This window comes from Salvelinus namaycush, chromosome 41, assembly GCF_016432855.1.
Source record: "Salvelinus namaycush isolate Seneca chromosome 41, SaNama_1.0, whole genome shotgun sequence".
Taxonomy (NCBI): domain Eukaryota; kingdom Metazoa; phylum Chordata; class Actinopteri; order Salmoniformes; family Salmonidae; genus Salvelinus; species Salvelinus namaycush.
This window is the reverse complement of record NC_052347.1, coordinates 15,985,886-15,998,279: the sequence shown is the minus strand read 5'-3', so window position 1 is coordinate 15,998,279 and position 12,394 is coordinate 15,985,886. Positions and strand designations below refer to the sequence as shown.

At 42.0% G+C, this 12,394-nt stretch overlaps 1 long non-coding RNA gene across 1 annotated transcript in view; it reads left to right on the top strand.

Annotated features, from left to right (window-relative positions):
* LOC120034593 overlaps nt 1-5,377 on the top strand; it is a 252,013-nt gene extending 246,636 nt beyond the window's left edge. The window contains exon 6 of the long non-coding RNA XR_005474048.1: nt 5,270-5,377. This is a non-coding gene — a long non-coding RNA (uncharacterized LOC120034593). The remainder of the gene's footprint in view (nt 1-5,269) is intronic.
* The last annotated feature ends 7,017 nt before the right edge of the window (nt 5,378-12,394 follow it).

Genomic DNA, 12,394 nt, shown 5'->3' with positions numbered 1-12,394 from the left:
GGCCCAGGCTTGTTATTAGTGCTGTGAATCCCTTCCTTCCGGCCTGCAGCCAGATATGGCTGGTGCTGGTGCTACAGCCTTATTCATCTCCATACTGGAAGTCAATAGGCCTCTGCTCTAATGGGGAATGATTAAAGAGTAGAGGAGCCAGTAGAACTCACTCAGCGAAAGTTCAGAAAGTGCAGCCAGTCCGTGACTGAACATGGCTCCATTCATAATGCACAAGGACAGGAGAGGAGAGAATTGGAGAGGAGGGGAAAGGAGAGGAGGGGAGAAGGGGTGAGAGGAGAGGAGAATGGGGAGGAGGGGAGAGTAGAGCAGAGGAGGGCAGAGGAGGAGAAGGGGTGAGAGGAGAGGAGAGGATGGGAGAGGAGAGTAGAGGAGAGAACTGTAGAGGACGGGAGAGGAATGGATTGTAGAGGACGGGAGAGGAATGGATTGTAGAGGACGGAGAGGAGAGGATTGTAGAGGACGGGAGAGGAGAGGAGAGAAGAGGAGAGTAGAGGACGAGAGAGGAGAGTAGAGGAGAGGAGAGTAGAGGAGGGGAGAGGAGAGTAGAGAAGAGTATAGGAGAGGAGAGTAGAGGAGGGGAGAGGAGAGTAGAGGAGGGGAGAGGACGGGAGAGGAGAGGAGATTAGAGGAGGGGAGAGCAAAGGGGAAGGAAAAGAAAAGAAGCATTTACTGTAGCTGGAGCTATCTGAGGAGAACACGCTACAACTGGAGCCTCCCTCCCTCCGCTGGCCCAACCACCTCAATATGACACAATAACTACATTAGCTCTGATCAAAGTTCATAGGCGCTATGCAAGCTACAATATATGTTGCCTATATATCTGCCTTTATTCGTTTTTTCTTTTTTATATGTTATGGTATTAAAATAATTGTTCACTTTGAATGTAATGACTCATCTATTAACAGGGCTGGTGTTATGAGAGGAGGGATACCTCAGGGACCTCGTTCTTTCTTCCTACTGCTGGGTTCCTGGAGGAGGGAGGGAGGGTGGCGGGAGGCCTGTGGTACAGTTTAGTACGTAGGTAGGTTTCACAGTTAGGATCAGATCAGATCAGCCCTACAGCCTCAACAACAGGAGCCAACGTGGCTAATTTACATATATTTGAAGAAAATGGGACCTCTGTGTTGAGCAGCTAAAATGGCAGACAGAAAGAGAGAAAGAGATAGAAAGAGTCACACTGGCTGACTGACTGGCTGACTGACTGGCTGGTTATTCCAGCTGCACCTGATTTACAAGGTCTATCATCAAACTCTATGTCTACCATAACGCCTCTGACTTTCATGGGCAGGCTTTTCTTTTCTCCCTGGTTTGCTGCATTTTGCATATGTGGCGGCGTATGTTGCGCTCAGGAAACATTTGTTATGATTTAAGAGGACCCTGCAGCAGTGTATACTGCACCTGTCACTATCTGATTATTTTATAGCCTGTGCATTGTTCTCTGGCATTTAATTAGTAATTACATGGTAGAAATTTGCATTTTGTAATACTTATTTTATGTGATTGACATGAAAAAAGGAACACATATTTTGTTTCAAATTCTCCAATGCATTGCTTTTGATCTGAATCCAACTGTATTATTTTGGAGCAATTGTGTAGTGTACAGAGTAGACAAGCCTGTCTGTTTCAGCGTCAACCTATTTTAACGTAGAGTAGGGAAAGCACATTGGAGCAGAAATCTTCTTTCTTATTAAATACTATTATCATTCTTTGAATATGTCCAGAGCAATACCATCATACGTCATTAACACAGGAGGACTATTTTATTACTCCAACAGATTCCATGCAAGCATCATTCCCCACATTTTTATGCATCCATGGGCATAGCTCAGGCAGAACATATTCCGCAATGAGAAGGCTCTGTGGACTACAGTTCAAACAGGATAAAGCAATGACAAATTCTGGACCTGAGGACTCACGGAGAGCACGGAAAAAGGAGATTAAGAGGAACACCATTGTTTACCTCCTCCAAGGTGCAGGGTACTTTGTTGTTTATAAATGTTGCTAGCTCTTATTAGTTACCTCGCCGGCTTTTGGAATGAGGAAGGGGGAAAAGACTTGAGGAAGGACTCAGGAGGGGGTTCGATACAACTTTAATAATGTGTGGCAGGGGCTAAATGAGCCATTCTGCGGTACTCTAAGGCATCTCTCCCCCACCCATCCCCCCTCACGGTATCATGCCCTGAATTATTAAAAGTGTTGTTTGCCCTTATTGCATTGCAGCAATGTGCCTTGTCGCTAGAAACAAGGAGCTCTGAGCTGCATCACTCTGGAGCTCTGTGCTCCAGCTCCCCACCTTCATCTGCATTGTCAGGGAGCACATGTGAGAGCAGTGGCCAGGGAAGGACACACACACACACACACACACACACACACACACACACACACACACACACACACACACACACACACACACACACACACACACACACACACACACACACACACACACACACACACACACACACACACACACACACTCACTCATAAGCAGATAAACACTGCACATTTGGTTCATTAAAAAAATCTCATCCAACACCTAACTTATTGCAAACACTTTTGACAATAATTGACAGATACATTTTCTTTTTTTTTATACTTCATTCAATGCTTTGTATTGTGCTACAAATGACTACCACTACACTCCATGCACTGCTTATGGTTTGCAGTGAGAGGTACACATTTTTCGGGGATTTTTTTTTAGGTCCTCATTTGGTGAAGTAAGCTACACATGGCTGATGCTGCTTGTAGTCTGACAGGGAAGTGTTGGGCTCCAAATCCCTCATGATGTCTTTCTGTGTGTGTGACTCTGAGATGAAAGGGGGAGTCACATACCGATCCAGAGGAGGATCGCGCCAGGCACACTCAGTCGAAGAGACGGCATCACTCACTTAATAAAACAACACCCACCACCCCATCACCATCACATCACCATCACATGTGCCTTGTGATTTGGCTATTACGCTCTGTTAGAAGCTTCCTGTCAAATGCCCTGTTTTGATATGTAACAAAAACATATATAAAGATAGCGATGAAAAATGTCATTTGAAAGTCTGTATAATAACATTGTGGAGACCGAAACCAATGATGTAGAAAGGATACAGGCTGCTACCCAACACAACCCCTCCCTGCCTGCCTCTCTCCTACCCCCCCACCTCATTCTCTACATTTCAATCACACAATTAATAATTAATCAGAGGTTGGCCTCGATAATGTTGAGTCTGCAGATAAGATAGAAGCACACAACTGCTGAGAGGACCTAACAGAAAAAAGACATGGGCACCAAAAACAGAATATCAACTCTTTAACACAGACGGACCAATAACCACATGTCACCAGATTAAAGAATGAACACATGTTATTAAATGGAAGAAATGCTCCACATGCTCTTTTTAAATGGTGGAACTATGAGTTGAAATCAAATGTTTTTTTAGCACCTTACTTTCTGGCTGCATTTCAGAGGCAGTTACAGAGAAGAATGTGACATAAACTGCCTCGAGCCTTCCTCTGTTTATGAATATGTAGCTAGAGGGATACTGTATTGATTGCTTGATTGCTTGATTTTCCCTACACTTTAAATTCCTCTGTAGTGAAGTGGTGTCAGAACTGAGGAGAGAGCCAACACTGAGTCACAGGACCACAATGTCGTCTTCTTTCTTCTCAGAGAAGTATTACATCATCGTTCTGTACTCCAAATGTATTACTGTAACATGTGTTGGAGACTGAGGCAGTTAAAGGTTGACTGTAGTAATAAGGGTTACTGTCAGTAACAGTAACCCTTTATCTCATGCTACATAGTGAAGTGCTATGTACTTATTTCCAATATGTCCACCCCATCCCCAGCACACTGTATTTAGGAAGAACATGACACTGTATCAGAGGATGATAGAAGCACTTGTGCTGCTACTCGCTGGGGAAGGTCCCTCTCTTAATTAGCAGTAGGAGCTCATTGACGCTGCTCCCGGCTTGCAGTGTATCTCTCTCTCTCTCTCTCTCTCTCTCTCTCTCTCTCTCTCTCTCTCTCTCTCTCTCTCTCTCTCTCTCTCTCTCTCTCTCTCACTCACTCACTCACTCACTCACTCACTCACTCACTCACTCACTCACTCACTCACTCACTCACTCACTCACTCACTCACTCACTCACTCACTCACTCACTCACTCACTCACTCACAGACACACATTTGCACACACGCTCTTGAAAAAGGATGGGTGAAAAAAATTGTGTGAACCCTGGATGGCAACAGCAAAGCAATCACAGCGTAGCAATGCCCCCCACGCCTGGCCCATTAATAACAGTACCGCGCCCTAGCCACCTCCACCGCCAGCCGCCGAGAGCACCACTGACACTTTAATGTCCATTTTTTACTTTTGTTTTTAAATAATGCATGTGTTGCTTGTCAGCACTGCTTCCAGTTTCCCCCACCTCCCCTTTGCAGCATTCCTTTGTGCAGAAATTACAATGGGGACCTGCGTTCATCATACTTGGGGACGTGTAGTAGTGTGTGTGTTTTAAATCATATGTTGTGGGGACCTTAGTGTTAGTGTGTGGGCAGCTCCTCAGCTGCTGCAGGGGCCTAACTAAGAGTGGTTCTCTCCTCTCCAGGCAGAAGCTCTTCATACACAGCAGCCGTGTCACTGTGGCCATGGCTGGAGGCGGAGGAGGGCTGAAGGCCGAGCTTACATGTCTCATAAAGGGTTGCCAATGTTGTGGTCTGACTGTCCTCACATGGAGAGTGTGCTAATGGGGGTGGTAATTCGACTAAGGGGGGTGGAGGATGGAGGGAACGGGAGTTCGAGGGTCAAGGAGTTTGACTTCCTGTGTTGATGGAACAAGGACTAACCAGAGCTGTATGTAACATATTGTCTAAGGCACTGTCATTGGTGGCTTTGTACAGACTTTCTCTAACAGATCTTTCCTTCAGCACACCTCTGATCGTTACACACTGATGTTATCACTGTAAGCATCTCATTAGGCTAGCTGGAGGTTCCGTCATCTGCAGTTGGAACACATGTACTTGTGCTATCGATAGCAGCTACGTTTCCCTGTTCATCATAAACCTCTGAAATCAATATTCATAACAATCAATGTGGTGCTCTATTATATTTCTTATTTCTTTCTTTTATTTCAATTCCTGTGGCTGTGCAATGATTTCCTATGATTTAATTTTACAGTCTTGCTAATATAGCCTAGTACATTGCTGGAGTATAGTGTAGTCAATTTTAATGTGTTTTCTCTCCTCTCTGTTTGTGTCCCTGTAGGAAACACCTTGTGTAAATCAGGAAGCATTGCTGTCTTCGGGAACGTGGTGTACAGCGGGCTGCTCAACGAGCACCTCTGGCATTTAGGAGTTCCCCTCTTCACGAGACTGGTAAGAGCTGCTCTAGCCCCTCACATCACACTTACCTCCATTTTGTACTGAGCGCCTCACGTGGCTCCGTGGTGCAGCGGAGAATTCAGGTGGATGAATCTCTGCCTGCAGTCTCTTGTGGCTGGGTTTGATGCCCCCACTGTTGACATCTTGTTATCTGAAGTTGTTATATGTTCCACAATATGAAAGTCCTGCACAGTAAGTTTTAAGTCAAGGAATCCCCACCACATCTAAGCCATTTGTTGTATTTCATTCTTTTGAAAGGCTTTGGTTCCTCTAAAGGTTTGAGCTGAAGCTAAGAAAGCCCCATGTGAGTACAAGTGAAGACGTCAACAAAGTCTTCTACATTCTTCTCTGGCCCTAGATACAGAGGTGAAGGCATATGTGGTTCTTTTTTTCTCTGCCTTTGAGGTTCTTATAGAGAGAGAGTCTAGTTTCCTTTGGGAAAAGAGCATAACCAGCTAAATAATTCATGAAATGTAGTTTCATGCAGACAGCCTAAACGAAAATTACAAGATTATAATTAAGGGCTTGAGAGTACAAGTTGATACTTGGGTTAAGAATTAATGCTAAGTATTTACCCTTTCTGTCAAAAGGAAATTTCATGTTGGTTTAGACTTGGATATAATAGTACTTTGGAATCGGCTGATGTCAGTTGGCATACAGGCTTTCAGTAATGTCACACAGGGATAAGAAATGTTGACAAATTCAGGATGGGTAACTTGTTATAAGTTAATTGATTTTCTGTTCATTTTCAACGTTATTATGTATCTTTACAATTGGATAGATCTATCATGCTTCTGTCAGTTAAGAACCATGACTGTATATGAATCGGCTTGTTTCTGTTACCAAAATGGCACGAATCCAAAACTGTGGAAGTGAGGAATTCTTGAGCCATCCTCATGAGAGAACTATGAACCAAATATTGTGGCTCCAGGGCAAACACAATGCTGGAGATTATTTTCTCTCCAAGTGTGTGTTTCCAACAGTTTGCTACACCATGTGTCCATTTGACATCCTATTGTCTGTATGGGTGTGGTCCTATGTGGTCACTACGAGAAGTCAGCATGGTATGTAAAAGTTACAACAAGAAATTAGGGTACATAAAAAGGGAAGTTTACACTATAGAAATATGTTTCCTGCAACTTTGCTGATAGGAATATCAAAATATGTCCAAAAAGTCAACTGAACGCATTCACAGACACAAAACACAAACACAACAATATAAACCAACACAAACACACCTACACACACACACACACACACACACACACACACACACACACACACACACACACACACACACACACACACACACACACACACACACACACACACACACACACACACACACACACACACACACACACACACACAGAGAGAGCACAGTAAATGATTCAGAGCATGGTGGCGTGTGCTGAGCTGAAGCCTTTGAAGGATGAGGAAGTGACAAAGACATCAAACAGCCTACCTGTCAGAGAGGTGGCTTCACTTCCCTTTTAAAAGGGGTTTAACGCACTGAAAAGGTGTCTCTATTGTTCTTGGCCGATGGGGAGAAGGGGACAACACAACAGTTTCTCAGGGTCCACCAGTCACTGACAATAATACTGAGGCTTCAGACTTTCAAATATCACTAACCGGTCAGTATTTATCCTACAAAATCTACACAGTTTCACTAAGTATACTTATTTGACATGTTTTACAATTGTAGTATTGTTGCATTTACAATACCAGAAACAATTTGGAAGGCTTGCTCCTCTCTCACTCTCTCACTCTCACACTCTCACTCTCACTCTCACACTCTCTCTCTCTCTCTCTCTCTCTCTCTCTCTCTCTCTCTCTCTCTCTCTCTCTCTCTCTCTCTCTCTCACTCACTCACTCACTCACTCACTCACTCACTCACTCACTCACTCACTCACTCACTCACTCACTCACTCACTCACTCACTCACTCACTCACTCACACTCACACACACACACTCAAATCAAAGTGTATTTGTCACGTTGGCCGAATACAACAGGTGTAGACCTTACAGTGAAATGCTTATTTACAGGCTCTAACCAACAGTGCAATTTTTAAGTAAAACAAAAGGTATTAGGTGAACAATAGATAAGTAAAGAAATAAAACCAACAGCAAAAAAGAGAGTGAAAAATAACAGTAGCGAGACTATATACAGTAGTGAGGCTATATACAGTAGCGAGACTATATACAGTAGTGAGGCTATATACAGTAGTGAGGCTATATACAGTAGTGAGGATATATACAGTAGTGAGGCTATATACAGTAGCGAGACTATATACAGTAGTGAGGCTATATACAGTAGTGAGGCTATATACAGTAGCGAGACTATATACAGTAGTGAGGCTATATACAGTAGCGAGGCTATAACAGTAGTGAGGATATATACAGTAGTGAGGCTATAACAGTAGTGAGGCTATATACAGTAGTGAGGCTATATACAGTAGTGAGGCTATATACAGTAGCGAGGCTATATACAGTAGTGAGGATATATACAGTAGTGAGGCTATATACAGTAGTGAGGCTATAACAGTAGCGAGGCTATATACAGTAGTGAGGATATAAGAGTAGTGAGGCTATAACAGTAGTGAGGCTATATACAGTAGTGAGGCTATATACAGTAGTGAGGATATAACAGTAGTGAGGATATAACAGTAGTGAGGATATATACAGTAGTGAGGCTATAACAGTAGTGAGGATATAACAGTAGTGAGGATATAACAGTAGTGAGGCTATATACAGTAGTGAGGCTATAACAGTAGTGAGGATATATACAGTAGTGAGGCTATAACAGTAGCGAGACTATATACAGTAGTGAGGCTATATACAGTAGCGAGGCTATACCAGTAGTGAGGATATAACAGTAGTGAGGATATAACAGTAGTGAGGCTATAACAGTAGTGAGGATATAACAGTAGTGAGGATATAACAGTAGTGAGGATATATACAGTAGTGAGGCTATATACAGTAGCAAGGCTATATACAGTAGTGAGGCTATAACAGTAGTGAGGATATAACAGTAGTGAGGATATAACAGTAGTGAGGCTATATACAGTAGTGAGGCTATATACAGTAGCAAGGCTATATACAGTAGTGAGGCTATAACAGTAGTGAGGATATAACAGTAGTGAGGATATAACAGTAGTGAGGATATATACAGTAGTGAGGCTATAACAGTAGTGAGGCTATATACAGTAGTGAGGCTATATACAGTAGCAAGGCTATATACAGTAGTGAGGCTATATACAGTAGTGAGGCTATAACAGTAGCGAGGATATAACAGTAGTGAGGCTATAACAGTAGCGAGGATATAACAGTAGTGAGGATATAACAGTAGTGAGGCTATAACAGTAGTGAGGATATATACAGTAGTGAGGATATAACAGTAGTGAGGCTATAACAGTAGCGAGGCTATATACAGTAGCGAGGCTATATACAGTAGTGAGGATATAACAGTAGTGAGGCTATAACAGTAGCGAGGATATAACAGTAGTGAGGATATAACAGTAGTGAGGCTATAACAGTAGTGAGGATATATACAGTAGTGAGGATATAACAGTAGTGAGGCTATAACAGTAGCGAGGCTATATACAGTAGCGAGGCTATATACAGTAGTGAGGATATAACAGTAGCGAGGCTATATACAGTAGTGAGGATATAACAGTAGTGAGGATATAACAGTAGTGAGGCTATAACAGTAGCAAGGATATAACAGCAGTGAGGATATAACAGTAGTGAGGCTATAACAGTAGCGAGGCTATAACAGTAGTGAGGATATATACAGTAGTGAGGATATAACAGTAGTGAGGCTATAACAGTAGTGAGGATATATACAGTAGTGAGGCTATATACAGTAGTGAGGCTATAACAGTAGCGAGGCTATATACAATAGTGAGGCTATAACAGTAGTGAGGCTATATACAGTAGTGAGGCTATAACAGAAGCTATATACAGTAGTGAGGCTATATACAGTAGTGAGGCTATATACAGTAGCGAGGATATAACAGTAGTGAGGATATAACAGTAGTGAGGCTATAACAGTAGTGAGGATATATACAGTAGTGAGGATATAACAGTAGTGAGACTATAACAGTAGTGAGGATATATACAGTAGTGAGGATATAACAGTAGTGAGGCTATAACAGTAGTGAGGATATATACAGTAGCGAGGATATAACAGTAGTGAGGCTATAACAGTAGTGAGGATATATACAGTAGCGAGGCTATAACAGTAGTGAGGATATAACAGTAGTGAGGCTATAACAGTAGTGAGGATATATACAGTAGTGAGGATATATACAGTAGTGAGGATATAACAGTAGTGAGGCTATAACAGTAGTGAGGCTATAACAGTAGTGAGGATATATACAGTAGTGAGGATATAACAGTAGTGAGGCTTTAACAGTAGTGAGGATATATACAGTAGTGAGGCTATAACAGTAGCGAGGCTATATACAATAGTGAGGCTATAACAGTAGCGAGGCTATATACAGTAGTGAGGCTATAACAGAAGCGAGGCTATATACAGTAGTGAGGCTATATACAGTAGTGAGGCTATATACAGTAGCGAGGCTATATACAGTAGTGAGGCTATAACAGTAGCGAGGCTATATACAATAGTGAGGCTATAACAGTAGCGAGGCTATATACAGTAGTGAGGCTATAACAGAAGCGAGGCTATATACAGTAGTGAGGCTATATACAGTAGTGAGGCTATATACAGTAGTGAGGCTATAACAGTAGTGAGGCTATATACAGTAGTGAGGCTATAACAGTAGCGAGGCTATATACAGTAGTGAGGCTATAACAGTAGCGAGGCTATATACAGTAGCGAGGATATAACAGTAGTGAGGATATAACAGTAGTGAGGCTATATACAGTAGTGAGGCTATATACAGTAGTGAGGCTATATACAGTAGCAAGGCTATATACAGTAGCGAGGATATAACAGTAGTGAGGATATAACAGTAGTGAGGCTATATACAGTGGTGAGGCTATATACAGTAGTGAGGCTATATACAGTAGCGAGGCTATATACAGTAGTGAGGCTATAACAGTAGTGAGGCTATATACAGTAGTGAGGCTATAACAGTAGCGAGGCTATATACAGTAGTGAGGCTATAACAGTAGCGAGGCTATATACAGTAGCGAGGATATAACAGTAGTGAGGATATAACAGTAGTGAGGCTATATACAGTAGTGAGGCTATATACAGTAGTGAGGCTATATACAGTAGTGAGGCTATATACAGTAGCGAGGCTATATACAGTAGTGAGGCTATAACAGTAGTGAGGCTATATACAGTAGTGAGGCTATAACAGTAGCGAGGCTATATACAGTAGTGAGGCTATAACAGTAGCGAGGCTATATACAGTAGTGAGGCTATAACAGTAGCGAGGATATAACAGTAGTGAGGCTATATATAGTAGCGAGGCTATATACAGTAGCAAGGATATAACAGTAGTGAGGATATAACAGTAGTGAGGCTATATACAGTAGTGAGGCTATATACAGTAGTGAGGCTATATACAGTAGCGAGGCTATATACAGTAGTGAGGCTATAACAGTAGTTAGGCTATATACAGTAGTGAGGCTATAACAGTAGCGAGGCTATATACAGTAGTGAGGCTATAACAGTAGTGAGGCTATATACAGTAGCGAGGATATAACAGTAGTGAGGATATAACAGTAGTGAGGCTATATACAGTAGTGAGGCTATATACGGTAGTGAGGCTATATACAGTAGTGAGGCTATATACAGTCGCGAGGCTATATACAGTAGTGAGGCTATAACAGTAGTGAGGCTAAATACAGTAGTGAGGCTATAACAGTAGCGAGGCTATATACAGTAGTGAGGCTATATACAGTAGTGAGGCTATATACAGTAGCGAGACTATATACAGTAGTGAGGCTATATACAGTAGCGAGGCTATAACAGTAGTGAGGATATATACAGTAGTGAGGCTATAACAGTAGTGAGGCTATATACAGTAGTGAGGCTATATACAGTAGTGAGGCTATATACAGTAGCGAGGCTATATACAGTAGTGAGGATATATACAGTAGTGAGGCTATATACAGTAGTGAGGCTATAACAGTAGCGAGGCTATATACAGTAGTGAGGATATAAGAGTAGTGAGGCTATAACAGTAGTGAGGCTATATACAGTAGTGAGGCTATATACAGTAGTGAGGATATAACAGTAGTGAGGATATAACAGTAGTGAGGATATATACAGTAGTGAGGCTATAACAGTAGTGAGGATATAACAGCAGTGAGGATATAACAGTAGTGAGGCTATATACAGTAGTGAGGCTATAACAGTAGTGAGGATATATACAGTAGTGAGGCTATAACAGTAGTGAGGCTATATACAGTAGTGAGGCTATATACAGTAGCAAGGCTATACCAGTAGTGAGGATATAACAGTAGTGAGGATATAACAGTAGTGAGGATATAACAGTAGTGAGGCTATATACAGTAGTGAGGCTATAACAGTAGTGAGGATATAACAGTAGTGAGGATATATACAGTAGTGAGGATATATACAGTAGCGAGGCTATATACAGTAGTGAGGCTATATATAGTAGTGAGGCTATAACAGTAGTGAGGCTATATACAGTAGTGAGGCTATATACAGTAGTGAGGATATAACAGTAGTGAGGATATAACAGTAGTGAGGCTATAACAGTAGTGAGGATATAACAGTAGTGAGGATATAACAGTAGTGAGGATATATACAGTAGTGAGGCTATAACAGTAGTGAGGCTATATACAGTAGTGAGGCTATATACAGTAGTGAGGCTATACCAGTAGTGAGGATATAACAGTAGTGAGGATATAACAGTAGTGAGGCTATAACAGTAGTGAGGATATAACAGTAGTGAGGATATAACAGTAGTGAGGATATATACAGTAGTGAGGCTATATACAGTAGCAAGGCTATATACAGTAGTGAGGCTATAACAGTAGTGAGGATATAACAGTAGTGAGGAT